This window comes from Equus asinus, chromosome 21, assembly GCF_041296235.1.
Source record: "Equus asinus isolate D_3611 breed Donkey chromosome 21, EquAss-T2T_v2, whole genome shotgun sequence".
In the NCBI taxonomy this organism is placed as follows: domain Eukaryota; kingdom Metazoa; phylum Chordata; class Mammalia; order Perissodactyla; family Equidae; genus Equus; species Equus asinus.
Window position 1 is genome coordinate 57,464,318 of NC_091810.1, and position 14,414 is coordinate 57,478,731.

General features: G+C 40.2%; 1 long non-coding RNA gene across 1 annotated transcript in view; it reads left to right on the top strand.

The window, feature by feature from the left end:
• Positions 1-14,414, top strand: part of LOC106842855 (uncharacterized) — a 37,368-nt gene that overhangs the window by 1,152 nt on the left and 21,802 nt on the right. Inside the window, exon 2 of the long non-coding RNA XR_011496644.1 lies at positions 662-758. This is a non-coding gene — a long non-coding RNA (uncharacterized lncRNA). The remainder of the gene's footprint in view (positions 1-661; positions 759-14,414) is intronic.

Consider the following 14,414-nt stretch of genomic DNA (forward strand, 5'->3'; position numbering starts at 1 on the left):
TTAGCATCCAAAGAAATCCATTAAAAGGTATCTAAACATAATCTAAATACAGAGAAAAAAGTGGTCTGAAATGCTTTCAGTAGACTTCCTGCAAAATTGTAACCTATGAAGCCAAGCTCTGCATCCTGGCACCAACAGTAGTTTGTAAATGTAAAAAGACCAATCTTCTTAGTAAAGCATTTTTTGTTTTGGAAACTACAGCTATTTATTATAAAAATATATTATTTATGTTAACATGTAATGGATTTATTATTGTTATTTTAAAATAAATTAATATATATATATTTAGTGTCTTACTATTAACTTCAAATATGGTAAATATCAATAGAGATAGCCCATATAAACAAGCTCTTTTGGGGTCCTCAATAACATGTAAGAGTATAAAGGGGTCCTGAGAGCAAACACTGGGGGAACCACTGGTGAGAAATTCCCCAAAAGAGAAAAGATGTAACCCAATGGCCACCGCAGCCCTAAGAGCTGGTGGTGATTCCCCAGATCACACTGGCTGTAAACAGGAGGACAAACAAACCAAGCCAGGTATGAGAACTCCCACCTGACAAATGAGGACCAACAGGAGGTGCTAGTCCCTATATGTTTGGTACTTTGTACTGTCAATACGGCTGGTCAGCCTCTGTTATTTCACTCCCTCCTGTCCCACCAGGTCACCTCTGGGAGTGAGAACGTGGACTGAGTACTCTCTGCCCTCATCTTCTGCCCCTGGAGAGTTCCCCTGGAATCTGGCCATGCTCCTCTCCTAGGTGAGTACCTGTGTGACCTTGGCTATTGCACACGTCATCCATGGAGACAGTTCTCCTGGCAAGGCCAGCGTGCTTGTCAGTGGGTATTAGCCACTCAATGGAGAGTCATTATTATCACCTTCATGGTTAATATTTAAAGAATAATGGCCTCTCAAGTTCAGTTTCCTGATCTGCAAAGTAAGGATAATATTCCCTGACTTCCCTGCTTCCCAGAGTTGCTTCAAGGAACAAATTGGTTAATGTGTCTGTTGAATATGTGCTTATGGCCCAATTATGGAAGGTGGTCAATTCAGGACACAGGAGGCAAGGCACGGATTTCCTCCAGAGTCAGACTGGCTGGTTTGAATCCTGATGCTATCATTTACTAGTGAGCTTATTTAGAAGACATTATTTACTTCCCTGTGCATCTCCATCTGTGAAATAGGAATGGTAGAAATACCTAAAGTTCAGGGTTGTGGTGAGGATTAAATAAGACAAGGAGCAGAGCACTGCATGCAGTGCCTTAAATATAGTAAGCATTCAATGGAAGCTCTTTTTGCCGCATGAAGGGAGACACCTGGGTTTTATTACAAAGCTTGACTAGAAAGAGATGTTCTCTGTTTCCAGCACTCCTTGCTCAATGAAGGGGGAATATAGAGTGCCTGGACAGGAGGCAGGGCTCCTTGGTGCAGGTCAGAATTCTAAGAGTGATGGGAATCATGGGAGAGCCTAAGTAGGGGGATGGTTTCTTAAAAAGATAATTCCTGTTCCTGTGCGTGGAGACGGTATTACATGGGGACCGTGTATTGAGACAAACAGGAAGCTTCTGTACTGGTACAAGAGAGGGAGAGAGGTGGATGGGTTCTAGCGGGCTTTAGGAAGTGGAAATGATGGGCCTTTTTGACCGGGTGGATGAGGGGGGAGGTGAGGAGAAGAAGGCTAGGACAACTTCATATTCTGAGCCAGAATCAATATTTCTTCCCTTTCCTGACTCAGGTTCTGGAGAAGGTGGGGAGATGAATGTTCCGAACTTGTGGAATTTAAGACTGTTCCAAGTGGCACGTGCCAGCATCCCCCCTTCTTTACTTCACCCCACTTGAACCACCCACAAATGCCAGGCTTCCCGCTGTCTCAGAAACTGAGAGCCTTTTGTGAAATATTGTCCCTCTGGGAGCATGACCTTCTTCCTTATGGGCAGCTGGGCCAGCTCACAAATGTGTGGGGCCTGCTTCTGCCCCCTCAGCAGACTCCTGGCCCTGCACCTCCTCTGCTCAAGTCAAGAGAAGCATGGGATCTCCTGCTCATTGAAGACTCTTGCCTAGGAAAGAGGCGCACACAGAATGTCCTCCTCTAGGAAGGCCATACATCACCAACCTCCTTTGCAGAAGCAGGAGTTTGTAGAGGGCTCTGCCCTTGCACGGTGTATACGCCTTACTTTTATGAGGCTGTCTTCAGCTGGGTGCCCCTAAGAACAGAGTCTGGGATAGGGTCTTGAGTGCAGACACTTAAGTTAGGTAATTCCAGGTAGCAGAAATGAGGAAACAGGCAAGGGAGAGAGGGAAAGAAGCAAATCCAGTATCAGGTAGTGTTACTGAGGTCACTGCCACATGGACCACGGACCACAAGGACATGCTGAGAGGCTTCCAAGATGTGTCATCTGAAGACTGTAGGCTAATGCACTCGGCCACTTCCAGGCCACCTGTGGGCTGTTGTTCCAGCTGCCCAGAAGAGAACCCCAGCGCAGGAAGACTCTCACCCTTGAGGTAGATGGGCTGTTGTCAGTGGAAGATGAACCCGAGCTCACACAGAACTGACCTCCTTGGATGTAGCTGAAAGGCGGACCAACAATGCAAGAGGATTCTGCCTCAGAGGTACTACTCAGAAAAGAACCTGCCGCGCTCCATGCCCTGCACACCGTTGTTTTCACTGAATTCTCACAGCAACTCTGTGAAATATCTTATTACCTGCATCTGACAGATGACTAACCTGAGGCTCAGAAAGACCAGGTAACCAGGTCACAAAGCTCGTAAGTGACAAAGTCAGAATTCCAAGTCAAAGCAGTTGGACTCCCAAACTCTTCCTCCTTCTCACCTCAGCCTTGGCTGCAGGATCTTCTCTGAGTCCCTTGTCCCTGAACCACTAGACGACCCCAGCTGCCCCCTGAATCCAGTCCCATCTATCCAGTTCTTTGCAGAGCCTCGGTCACAGGAAACACCTCTCAAGGAATAGCACATGCACTCGGGTGTGCTCCTGGGGACGCAGAGATTCCTGTCCATGCTCAGTGTTCCATCATTCAACAAACGTTCACTGAGGGCCGACAGTGTGCCAGGCCCTGTATGCGGTAATGAACCACACAGAGTCTCACACTCACACATTCACATACTCACACTCACACACTGTCCCCGCACATTCTCACACACACACAGTCTCACACACTCACACTCTCACTCCCTGCCCTGCCACGAAGTCTGCTCACTTTTCTTCCCTTATTGATTTGAAGCTCAAATTGACCTGGTCTTGCTCCTAGAGACAGGAAGAGATTTCTGTTTTCCCATCATCTTTCAAAACAGAGTGACTGGCAATACTAATTTTGAACCTACTAAGGATAATTTAAGTGACCCAAGAAGGGATTTACTTAGAGGGCAGGGCCATGGTTTTTTTATCCCTTCACAGCATCTGGCAAAGGCATTTACATGAAGAAACTATTTCTTGAGCGCTGTAATAGTGTAAATGAGATTATAAGGAAACGATTTAACCTATTCAACAGAACAATTCTCTCTAAGCATTCTTAAACTAAGCATCTTATAGGAAAAAATTAGTTTTAATTATGAATCAGACATTTATTTCTTAATACATTTTCCTAAGTCCCGCCATTTCTTTAAAGATATAGGATAACCCAGATTTTCTCCAATTCAGCCTCTGTTGCAGAACTGGTACAATTTCTATGTTTACATGTACCATCCATTTCAGAAAAGGGTATTCAGCCCTTTCCTTTGTCCTCGATTACCTCCACATCAGCTGTCCTGCTCTGTGGAAACCTCCCAGGGTCCCATCACCACCAAGTACATGAGGCAATTCCACATAAACAGCAGATGACACAAGAGATGACACAAGATGGCCAAGACACAGGGAGAACTTGTCAGATAGACTTTTTCTTCCTTATCGCTCTTTTCCTCATCCACAATTGTCTCCTTAACGAATGAAAGTGAAATTTGAGTACTACTAGATCAGTTTCCAGCAAAAACTCTTGCCAGGTCTCTGAGAACATGTCTTTCCACGCTCTGCTCCTGAGCACCACGCTCATTCTCTCCATGCAAGGGCAAAATACAACGTCCTCTTGCACCACGAAGAATTAGTGATTTCCTGGAAGACAACGTCACTCTCTTATTAATGTGGGTTAAAGCGGCAATAGCGATAGCTTATGTTTGTTGAGCACTTTCCATGACAATTGGAGTTCTAAACACTTTTCTTACACAGGACATTTAATCCCCCCCAAAAATCATAAAGGATGCAACTATGATTATTCCCATTTTTCAGAGGAGGAAAATGAGACTAAAGGAAGTTTGGAAACCTGCCCAAAGTAAGTGAAGGAACCCTGTCTCCCACGCTCCAACCATTAGCTATCATGCAACTCAGCTTCTCTAGCGGATCTCTTAGTCCGTGTCTCCTTCCAGAACCTAGACTCTAGCACTTTCTGTGTTCAGTTTCTGATTCAATGAACTCTCTAGGTCCCTGTAAACAAGTTAATACACATTAACTTATTTAACTCTAAAGATATCTAGCTTCTTAAACAGGTCATATTAGCTTCATCTATAATGTGTTTGAGAAAATTGACATATTCGCTCATGTCACATAGCTAGAAAATTGCACTAAATGTTTTATAAAGCTCGGCCTTCATGGGGCCACTTCCAAGCCCTCCCTGGCCCTGCGACACCAGAAGCCACAGCCGTGTGAGAGAAGGGACTCTGATGTGATGCTGCAGAGTGGTGAGGGCAGATTGGTTGGGACAGCGCTCCCTCTGGCGTCTCCCCTCACCAGGGCTCCAAGGAGGACTCTGGGCTTCTGAATCGGGGTCAGCCCTCTGACCCTGACCCTTTTATTCCAGGGGTTTATCGAAGGCAGCTTCCTTAGGGTGGTGAGCAGCAGTCCGCTTACCCCTGGGGAAGCAGGGGGGTCAGGAGGCCTGAAATGAGGGAGAGGAGAGACCCGACCCCAGTGCAACCCAGAACTCACCTCTGCCAGGCCCAGGGGTTGAGAGGAGGGAGTACCAGTGTCCTCCTCGCAAAGGAGAGACATTAGATGCCCTTGATCGGCAATTTCTAGAGTCATCAGAGAAAATGCGTGGTGCTCTGCTGTCGCCCCATCAGCCTTCGTATTTTTCCCCCTGTCATTTTCCTTTGCTCTGAATCTCTTCTATTTTTATTCCTTTTATTCTTTTATACTACCCATATATCTCTAACTGCCCTCAAATCCCCTTTGTGCACAAGAAAAGGTTTAAAGAAATAAATGAGAATAAGTGAGGCACCTCTGAGCGCTCCTTGCAGCGTACTCCACACCCATGCCTCCCGTCTCCTCAGAGAACCGTCTTGCAGGGTCAGAAAGGGCCTGACCCTAGAATTCTCTGCTCCTGGAAGAAATAGCTAGTGATGAATCCAGTCATTTGCTTCTTTTCACAAACTTAACCACAGGTTATTAGGAAACTTGTTTCTAGTGGCCTAGCTAGGAGAAATAGGCCTACAACAGGGGACCCCAGATCCCTCTGGACCTAGAAACTCAGGGCCGGGGTGTTGGAGGAATACTTGTGGTTGCCTGTCTCTGGATTTCTAATCAAGCTGTCCCAGCCAGTGAACATCTGAAAGTTGAATATGAATTTGGTGCTTCTCTGAGAGTGAGCATCTGCAGGAAATGCCTGGCTGTCTGTTAGGTCTGTTGGGCTAAAGAGAGCCTGCTTGGTTTCTTCTGCCTCTGCCAGCAATAAAATGTACTGTTGGTACAAAACAGTCTTTGCGCAGAGAATGCCTTGGTCACCTGAGGCAGAAATCCGATAATGAGCAGAGCCCTCAGCCACGACACATTGGAACAGCATTGATAATAGTGGGAGCCCCTTTGTTGCCCAGCGCAGCATTCTTTGTAAGTAGGGATCCTGCCAGTTGGACCAGAAGCCACAATCTCCTCACATTTTGTGGAGAGGGAGTTAGAAGTGTGGACACATCCAGGACACTGACCAAGGTCACACCATTGGTCTGTGATACAGATGACTTCCTTCTGTAAGGTTGGTGTTCCATTTATTCTACAAAGATGTCTGCCTTCAGGCAATACCAGTGCTGAGTGGAAGCTGCAGTCACCCTGTGATGAGACCCACCCTACAAATGTGCTCATTTGAAGGAACCCTATGATAAATCCTTAAAAAAATACTCTGCTGTAAAATACACCCACCCACCTGCATACCAATGCACAACTCCCCGTGGAAGCACCTCTCCCCACATCCATCCCACTCTTTGCCACTGTTTATCACTACTGGGATCACCGAATTCCATATGGAGGATCTGGCAGATGGGCTAGGTTGCAACCTTTGATATCTTTTTGGTTCATAGCGAAAGCATCCCATGCTTGATAGGTTTATGTAGGCCTATATCAAACAAAAAGTAACAACATTGAAACTAGAAATAAACTCAGACCCATGTCCCTTCTTCTCTTCCTTTGTCATAACTGGTCATCCAGACATGGCCTGGTCGCCACAGGTAGGCTTCTGTGGAAGTTGACTTTTTCCTTGAGATTAATTAACAGAATATTGAGCCAGGCCCAGGCAGCATCTTTCAGGGGTTCTAATGAGGATTAAAATCTGCACTACTCCTGTACCAGGTAGGCCAGTTGTTACTTCTCTGCCCACATCAATTGGTAGGGGAGGGGGAAGTGATCACATCCACAGTTCCTACTGAAGGGGTAGCCTGAGGCCATAGTTGACTAAAGATGGACATCTGACACTGAGGTAGGGAAAGATGGGGTGGAGCGCAAAGTCAATTGCTGGGCTGAGACTAACAGGTTTCTCTATCAAGAATGGGAATTACAAAACCCAGACCCTGTGAATAGACCCTGGGTCATGGAGATTTGGGCCCATGTTGCTGGCATGGTGAACCAGAGACGCAGTCAACCATCTAGTTATTGAATTTCTATCATGTGGAGGAATCAGAATAAGCAGAAATGCAAGAGGCGTATGGCCCCAGAGTCAGAAATCTCAGGTTCTGACTTAACAGGCTCTGTCCCATGAGCCTGACTGACTTTATTTTCAGCCCTTGGAAACCTGTGCAATTGCCTGTTGGGGCCTCACAAATAATACCCATTTTCTTAAACTTATACAAAGATTTTGCTTCTTGCTGCTCTTTGTACCCCAAAGAAGACAGCTCCTTATCACCACTGTGAAGGTCAAGGACGGAGGGATGCTTGGTCAGGCCAGTGATGCTGCTGCTGAGGACAAGAGGATGCCCAGGCAACCACTGTCCCCTGAACCAGTGCTGTGTGTCAGGGGTGCAGGCACAGACTGGCCGGGTGCGAGGGCTATTTGCGGGAGGCAGAGCTGCTATAGAAAGTGCCCGAGAAGTAAAAGCAAAACTCTTAAAATGAAGCCAATCTAATGTATTTTGTTGATTCTAAAACATATCTTTTTTATTATTCATGCTTAACATTTGTGAAATTAGGTTGTTTCTCACAGTCACTGTCTGCCAGCGAGAACCATTGTAGTTGTCATGAACAAACTTGGCCATGGCTGTTCACAGTGTTGTCACTTCAACTGAGTCATATGCCTTGTCACAGCTACAAGAGTTGAGTTTGTGGTTGAAAATATCTTCAGGAAGATTTCACTATGATTCGGCAATCCAGCAGAAAAGTCATTGTGGTTGAAGAAAGTCATGGAAATAGAGCAATAGAGTATGTAGTTTAATTTAACGAAGCAAATATTTTTGTTGAAGGAATGACTGTAATCTCATAATTCTTTCAAAGCAATAACCAAGTGCTTTAGAAACCCATAGAAGGGAGAAATTATGGTACATTTTGTTACTGAGATAAATGCACAGGGATGGCTTATCACCCACCAACACAATGCAGCTGAAGGCAAAAGAAATTGGCAAATCCCTCAGTACAGATGAAAGGAATTTCAAAGCGCCCAGAAGCTGGCGTGCTCAATCCATGCATTGAGCAGGAATGTTATTAAGGCTGCATCCAGTGTAACTGGCAATAGTTTTTTCTTTTTCAGCGGCACATAAGTAGCATGACTTACAATTGATGGAATCTTAGATTAGATGAGATACAGTAATAATAACCATCAAACTGTCTGAACAGGCTTACCTCCAACCAAGAAGTAAGCCATAAGCAACTTATATTTCAGCCATCTGTTTATCCACAATGGTAACCAACAGGGGAAATCAAAGTACTTCACAGAGCTCTGCAGAGCTTTTAAGTCAAAGGCTTTGTGACTGTTCAAGTTTAATACATGAAACACACCTTCTGCACTACAAGCTCAGAACAGGCACCAGATGCTTTGAAACTTCCACTTCGTCATGGTTCTATCAGTTTTAATTAGCATGTGGAGGAAAGATGAAAGGAGGCCACAAGTATCCTGTTTTTCTCTTCACTTCAGACCCAGTGCCCACTGCTCCAGAGTCCGTGCCTTGGCACTGCTTTTCCCTTCCTGCCTTTCCTGATCCCTTCCTTTCTCTATCACTCTCTTCTCTTTACCTCCCCACAGCAGCAGCCTACAAATACTGGAGAGAGGGAAAAGTTTAGGTAAAATGGAGGTAATAACCAGGGATAAGTTCAGTAGATTTGCAAGTGCGTATGGGTGCACACATTCCTGTGTACAGAGCCAACGTTTTTTTTCTCATTCCCAATAGAGTCTTCCAAAGTAACAATGTGAAACCATGAGTTCCTCTCAATGTACCCCCCAAAAAAAATCTAACAAGAAAAATATGTGTTCCTTTGATAAAACTCCCCAGTCTAAAATACCTCCATTTTTACTTATCAAGAATATGTTTTGGTATATGTGGAGATCGAGAGTCCTAACATTGCATTCTCTCAGATAAAGAACAGCTTAGTCCAGCGTTGTGTATTCAATAAACACTTGAATTGGAGTGCCAACTCTCATAAATCAGTTCTCACACATTCTAGGATTTGTGTATGGACTCTGTGCTCTGCCTCACAGACTCAAATGTTTACTTTTATACCAATATCATACTTCTAATTTCACTAAGTTTTATATGGTAAATTTTAATGGCTGATAAAGCATATATGCAATCATCATTTTACTTCTCAAAAGTATCTTAGCTAGTCTTCCTTATGAATTGTAAAGTAATGTGAACCAGTTAATAAAAAAAATTAAGATTCCTATTGAAATTGTATTAAATGTGTGTGTATATACACATATAATTTGGAAAGATTAATATTATCATGATATTATGTTTTCCCAACCAGGTATATAGTATAGCTCAGTTCATATTTTATCTTATTTCCAGTGATGTTTGTGGCTTCCTCCATTTGGTTTTTGTAGCTTTGTAAGCTATTTTATATTTTTGTTGCTATTGAGAATTGGATATTTTTTAATTTCCATTTCTAACTGATTATTATTTATGTAGCGAAAACAATGTACCAGCATTTGTGTATTAGCAGTTAATCCAGTCACCTCACTATATTTGCTTATTAAATTTCATATCATCACATAGAGTCCCTGGAGTTTTCTAGGTATACAATTTTAACACCAGCAAATAAAAATATTTTTCCCTTCTTTTCCAAAGCTTGAATGGTTTCAATTTCTTATACATTGAATTAGCTAAATCTTCAAAACAATTTTGAATTATATAGCACTCCTTTCTAGTTCCTGATTTTAATAGCATTGGCTTTGATTTTTTACTATTGATTATGATGATGGGCCCTGGTTTTTCATGATTCGTTAATACTCTTATATTTTACTTTTTCTTATAAGTTTTTTTCTTTTCGAGATTAACACACAGTAAAATGCTCAGAATATAGGTGTACAATCCTATGAGTTTTGCTAAATGTACATGCCCACGTAACTAATAGCCCAAAAGTTTTGGTTATTTACTGCTGCATAACAAATTGCTCCAAAACTGAGCAACTTAAGAACAATTTATTATTTCTCAAGACTCAATGGGTTGACCAGGGAGTTCTTCTGCTTCAAATGGTATCAACTGGTGACTAGGATGACTGGAAGGTCCAGAAAGGCTGGCAATTGGGACGAGCTACCAGCTGGGACTACAGACCTAGGCCTCAGTTATCTTTGATTTGGGTCTCTCCATGTGGCTACTTCGGCAGCTGGGTTCAAGAAGTGTTCCAAGAGGCAAAGATGAAATTGAAGCTCCATTAAGGCTCAGCCTTGAAAGTTATACAGCATCACTTCTTCATTTGGTTAGTCAAAAAAGGTCACAGGGCTAGACCACATTCAATGGAAGGAGAAACCTTGTGTTTGAGAGTGGCAAAGTCATGCTACAAAAGAGCGTCTAGAGTAGGAGGGATTATTGGGACCTTCTTTGGAAGCATTTACCACACTGATCTAGATACAGAACATGTCTGGCATCCTGGAAAATATCCATGGGCTTCCTTCCAGTCATTCTCCACCCACCAGAGGCAACTAATATTCTGTCCCCATCGATTAGCTTTACCTGTTCTTAAACATGATATAAATGGAGTCATATGTTTATGCATTGTCCTATTGATAGGCATTTGGGTTGTTTTAAGGTTTTGTCCATTACAAGCAAAGTTGCTATGAACATTCTCGTATGAGTCTTTTGGGGGATACATGTTTTCATTTCTCCTAGGAAATACCTAGGTGTGGAATTGCTGGGTCATATGGTAAGGGTATATTTAACTTTATAATACCCTAAAACTATTTTCCAGAGTGATTATACCATTTTTTATTCCCACTATAAGGTGTGAGAGTTCCAGATGCACTACACCCTTGTCAGCATTGAATGTTATCCATCTTTTTCATTCTTTCAACAGTGTCTTTCACAGAGCACTTCTCTTTATTTTGATGATGTCAAATTTATCAATTTAAAAAAGTAGACCATGTTTTTGGTCTAAGAACTCTTTGCTTAACTCCAGGTCATGAAGATTTTCTCCAATGTTTTGTGAGAAAAGATTTATAGTTTTATATTTTACATTTAGCTCTGTGATACATTTTAAGTTAATTTTTTAATATAATTGTGAAGCTTAGATCAAGGGTAGTTATTTTGCATGTATCTGTCCCATTTTCCCAATGCCATTTGTTAAAATCACTAATATGACTCCATCGAATTGTCTTTGCATTATTGTCAAAAATCAATTGACCGTATCCACATGGGTATGTTTCTAGACTCTCTATTCTGTCCTGTTGATCTTTGCATCTATCGCTTTACCAATACTGTACTGTTTTGATTAGAGTAGCTTTATAGTAACTCTTAAAATTGAACAGTGTAATTCCTCCAACATTAGTCTACTTTTCAAGTTATTTTGGCTATTCTAGTTCCTTTGCCTTTCCATACAAACTTTAGAATCAGCTTGTTTATACCTAGAAAACTCCTACTGGTATTTTGTATTTGAATTCCATTAAATCTGTAGATACATTTGGGAGAACTGACATCTTCACTGTGCTGAGTCTTCCAATCCATGACTACAGTAGCTCTCTCCATTTACTTAGGTCTTTAATCTCTTCCTTCAGTATGTTATAGGTTTCAGCATACAGATCCTATATTAGTTGTGTTAGATTTGTAGCTAAATATTTCATTCTTTTGGAACCATTATGAGTGTTTTTTTTAAATTTTAATTTTCAATTGTTCATTGCTAGTATATAGAAATATGATTGATTTTTGTGTGTTGACTTTGTATTCTGCAAACTTGCTAAATTCACTTATATTCTAGGAGGTTTTTCTCTGCAGGTCTTGGGACTTGCAGGTCATCTGCAAATAGCAGCATTGATATTCTTCCTTTCTAATCTGTATGCTTTTTATTTCTTTTTCTTACCTTGATGAGCTAGCTAAGACTTCCACTGTGACAATGAATAGGAGTGGTAAGAACAGACGTGCTTGCCTTGCTCCCAATCTTAAAGGGAAAGCATCCAGTCTTTCACCATTAAATATGATGTTAGCTATAGATTTTGGGTAGATGCCCTTTATTGGGTTAATAAAATTCCCTTCTATCCCTGAGAATTTGTATAATGAATAGATATTTAGTTTTGTCAGATGCTTTTTCTGTACCAATTGATGTGATTGCGTGGTTTTTCTTCTTGAGAACATTAATATGGTGGAACATATTGATTTTTCAAATATTGAACCAGGCTGGCAATCCCAGCCTGATTTGTTAATGTTTGCTAAGAATTTTTGTATGCATCGTCATGAGAGATATTGGTCTGTTGATTTTTTTCTCGTACTATTTTTTCTGTTTTGGGTACCAGAGTAATGCTGGGCCTCACAGAATGAGTTGGAAATTGTTTACTCCTCTTGGGTGAGTTTTGACAATTTGTGGCTTTTGAGTAAGTGTTCATTTTCATTTAAGTTGTCAAATTTATGTGCCTAAAGTTTTTCATAATATTTCCTTATCACTATTTTCATGTCTGTGGGATCTTTAATGAAAGTTTCATCTTGCAGGTTTTCTGTAGGTTTATCAATTTTATTGAACTTTTCAAAGAACCAGCTTTTAGTTCCATTGATTTTTTTCTATCGTTTTCCTGTTTTTGATTTCATTGATTTTTGGCTTTTATCTTTATTATTTTCCTCATTCCTTTTACTTTGATTTTGTTTTGCTCTTTGTTTCCTAGTTCCTTAAAGCAGAATCTTAGGTTGTTAATTTCAGACTTTTCTTCTTTCCTAATATAAGCATTTTAATGCTGTAGATTTGCCTCTAAGCACTGCATTAGCTACTTCCCACAAATCTTGACATGTTCTATTTTCATTTCCATTCAGTTCAAAATATTTTGTAATTTTTCCTTGAGACTTTCTTTTCTATCTATGAATTATTTTTAAAAGTATTGCTTAATTTCCAGGTGTTTGAAGATTTTCCTGTTATCTGACTGCTATTGGTTTCTAGTTCCATTATGATAAGAGGATATACTTTGCATTTTTAAAATTCTTTTAGATATTTTAGAGTTTTCATTTTGACCTAGAATATGATCTATCTCAGTGAATGTTCCCATGACACTTATAAAGAATGTATATTCCGCACTTGGGTGGTATGTTCAATAAGTGTCAATTACATCTAGTTGTCTGATAGTGTTATTTAGATCTTCCATATCCTTGCTAACTCTCTGTTTACTAGTTTTGTGGGGTAGTGAGAGGAGAGTGTTGATATCTCCTATTGTAACTGTGAATTAGTCTATTTCTGTCATTCTTTCATCATGTATTTTGAAGCTCTGTTGTTAGATATACATATATTTAACATTGTTATGCCTTCTCGGTAAGTTGATCCTTTTTTCATTGTGCAGTATCCTTTTTTATCCCTGAGATATTCCTTTGTGCTGAAGTCTACTTTGTCTAACATTAATATAGTTATTTAGCTTTCTTTTGATTAGTGTTTGCATGATATATCTTTTACCAACTTTATATTTTTTAAATATACCTATGTCAAATTAGTTTCTTGTAAATAATAGATAGTTGGATTATTTTTAAAATTTATTTTGACAAGCTTTGTTTAATTGGTATGTTTAGGCCATTTATATTTAATGCAGCTATTGATATGTTTGGATTTATGGCTACCATTTTATTATTTTTTTATGTTTATTCTCTCTGTTTTTCATTTCTTTATTTTCCCTTTCTTAAGGAACTTACAAAACAACTATTAAAACTAATAAGTTAATTTAGTAAGTTCTTAGGATACAAAATTAATTACATTGATATGTACTAGCAGTAAACATTTGGAAAATAAAATACTTTAAAAATACATTCCATTTTTGACAACATCAATAAACATAAAATACTTAAAAACTAGTTTAATGAACGATATATAAGACCTCAAAACTGGAAACTATAGGACAGTGCTCAGAGAAATTAAGGAAAATTTAAACAAATAGAGGTACAACATGATCAGGTACAGAAAGACTTAGTATTGTTAAGATATCAATTCTCCCCAAATTGATCTATAAACATACCATAATCCAAAATAACCCCAGCAGACAATTTTGTAGAAATTTACAACTCTTAAATTCATATGGAAGTGCAAAGGACCTATAATATACAAAGCAATCTTGAAAAAGAAGAACAATGTTGGAAAACTTACACTACTTGACTTCAAGTTTTGCTATAAAACATCATCAAGTCAGTGTGGTAGTGCCTACGATGGATCAATGGAACAAAACAGAAAGTCTAGAAATGACTTTTAGATTAGCCATTTGATTTTTCCACAAAGCCATAAAAGTAATCCAATGGAAGAAAGGAGAATCTTTTCAACAAAAGTTGCGAGAACAACTGTATATCCTGTTCACCCTCAACCCTCATCTCACACCACACACAAAATTACTTCAATATGAGTCTTACACCCAAACCATAAAGCTTCTAGAAGAAAACATAAGAGAATATCTTCATGACTTAGGGTAGGCAAATTTGTTTCTTAGACAGGACAACAAATGAGAGTAACCAATGAAACCAAGGAAAGAAACAACGTATAAATTAGACTTCATGAAAATTTTAAAACTTTTTCTTA